This window comes from Palaemon carinicauda, chromosome 24 (assembly GCF_036898095.1).
Source record: "Palaemon carinicauda isolate YSFRI2023 chromosome 24, ASM3689809v2, whole genome shotgun sequence".
NCBI classification, from domain to species: domain Eukaryota; kingdom Metazoa; phylum Arthropoda; class Malacostraca; order Decapoda; family Palaemonidae; genus Palaemon; species Palaemon carinicauda.
Genome location: NC_090748.1, coordinates 98,126,491 through 98,128,990, shown reverse-complemented (window position 1 = coordinate 98,128,990; position 2,500 = coordinate 98,126,491). Strand labels below are relative to the sequence as shown.

At 39.9% G+C, this 2,500-nt stretch overlaps 1 protein-coding gene across 1 annotated transcript in view; it reads right to left on the bottom strand.

Annotated features, from left to right (window-relative positions):
- LOC137618230 (tigger transposable element-derived protein 1-like) overlaps nt 1–2,500 on the bottom strand; it is a 336,843-nt gene that overhangs the window by 161,966 nt on the left and 172,377 nt on the right. The window lies entirely within an intron of this gene.

Sequence of the window (2,500 nt, the reverse complement as noted above, 5' to 3'; positions counted from 1 at the left end):
TTGTAGCTTAGCAAGTAATAATAATAATAATGTCATTATTTTTTTTTTTACAAAAAGTTAAAATCAATCAAAGCTCCTAAATACTACATTGCTCCCAATCATATGGTAGACTAACTGTTTAAGTTGGGGTTTGGGGGGTGGAGGCAGGAGTGAACACGTCCTGCGGCTTATATTCAGCTCATTCGTGAATCACAATACAATGTGTGCAATAATGGATGGCGGTCACTTACTTTTCATGAAGAATCATTGACTACTTCCAATAACCCCGCTGAGTTCAAAAACTTAAAAGTAGTAATGGAACACCTTTGTTCCCAAATATGTCCAAGTTTATGTCATGTCTTTTAGTTCTGCCTAATTCTGATTCTCTCTTAATTTGTTGGACAGAAACTTATGGTCTATTAAATTTCTTATTCCTGATCTAGATATTAATCTCTGGCACCGTCGTTCAATTAGTTCATTATGCATGTTGCATAAGATTTTTCATAACTCTGACCATCCTTTACATTCAGATCTCCCTGGACAATTCTATCCTGTTCGTAATACTAGGCAGGCAGTTAATTCTAATAGCCAGGCCTTCTCCATCATGAGGCTCAATACTACGCAGTACTCTAGAAGTTTTATTCCAGCTGTGACCAAGTTGTGGAATGATCTTCCTAATCGGGTAGTTGAATCAGTAGAACTTCAAAAGTTCAAAGTTGGAGCAAATGCTTTTTTGTTGACCAGGCGGACATGAGTCTTTTTATAGTTTATTTATGACATATTTGTTTTTGATGTTGTTAATAGTTCAACAGTTACAGTTGAAAATAGAGTAGAGGAAGAGGTCAAATTAAGAATAGCAGCGGCAGCCAGATGTGGTTGGGCTTTAGCCAAAGTTCTCAACAGCAATATCTTATCAAGGAGAACAAAGGTGAACACCTATACAACTATTATTAGACCCGTGTTAACGTATGGCTGTGAAACCTGGAGGCTGACAAGGGATCTGGAACGAAGGTTGGAAGTGTTTGAAAACGGAATCTTGAGAAGGATATGTGGACCGGTCTTTGATGTGGAGATGGGGCAATGGAGAAGAAGACATAACAATGAACTGAGAGAAATGACAGAAGTACCCCTGATAACAAGCACAATTATGGCACAGAGACTGAGGTGGGCAGGACATGTGGCCAGGACCGATGAGGATAGACTGATAAGCCAGATTACTAGAGGACAACCAGAGGGCAGACGACCTCCAGGAAGACCCCGTATGAGATGGTCTGATAATATAAAAAGGGACATGATAAAGCTTGGAGTGGATGATCCGGGGGATTGGTGGGATTTTGCGCAGGACCGTGGTCGTTGGAAGCTTCTTGTAGCGGCGGCAAAGAGCCATGGAGGCCCGCAGCCAGTGGAGTGAGTGAGTGAGTGAGTGAGTTAATAGTTTATATATGACATGTCTGTTTTGACGTTGTTACTTATTTTAGAATGATTTATTGTTAATTTGTTCTCTTCATTTATTTATTTCCTTATTTCCTTTCCTCACTGGGCTATTTTTCCCTGTTGGAGCCCCTGGGCTTATAGCATCTTGCTTTTCCAACTAAGGTTGTAGCTTGGATAGTAATAATAATAATAATAATAATAATAATAATAATTGCCTTTCCTCACTGGGCTATTTTTCCCTGTTGGAGCCCCTGAGCTTATAGCATCTTGCTTTTCCAACTAGGGTTGTAGCTTGGATAGTAATAATAATAATAATAATAATTGCCTTTCCTCACTGGGCTATTTTTCCCTGTTGGAGCCCCTGAGCTTATAGCATCTTGCTTTTCCAACAAGGGTTGTAGCTTGGATAGTAATAATAATAATAATTCTTCTCCTGCAGCGGAGAGAATATTTTCTCAGGTCAAACTAATAAAGACAGACACAAGAAATAGGTTGACTACGGAATCAGTAAATGGACTGTTATTAAGCATAGGCAACGGGGGAGCAGTTCATAGCTATCAATGGGAGCCTGATCATTTCGCTACCTCATTGCAAGAGGGTCGTAACTCCAAATTTGCTAGTTTTGAGTTATATGGTGTACAAGATTGCCGAATTGATTCTGCATCTTTTGGTAAAAGAGTCGTAAATCTAGGTGAATTAGCGGCCGAGAGATGGCACTAAGAAGATTTGTGAAACATGATCAAATTCATAGGACTTAGCAACTTTCAAATGCGTCTACAAGATTGCCGAATTGATTCTGCATCTTTTGGTAAAAGAGTCGTAAATCTAGGTGAATTAGCGGCCGGGAGATGGCACTAAGAAGATTTTTAGAGAACATCAAATTCATAGGACTTAGCAACTTTCAAATCCGTCTCCTGAAAAATCAGGAATTTGGAGTTACGACCCTCTTGCAATGAGGTAGCGATTTGATGATAAACTCTGCCCAAAATGTATTCAAGAAAGAATAAACAGTGAAGCATAATCATGTAGCTGTAGCCTATAGGGGCATTGGTTCCCAAACTGGGGGGCACGCCCCACTAGGGGGGCG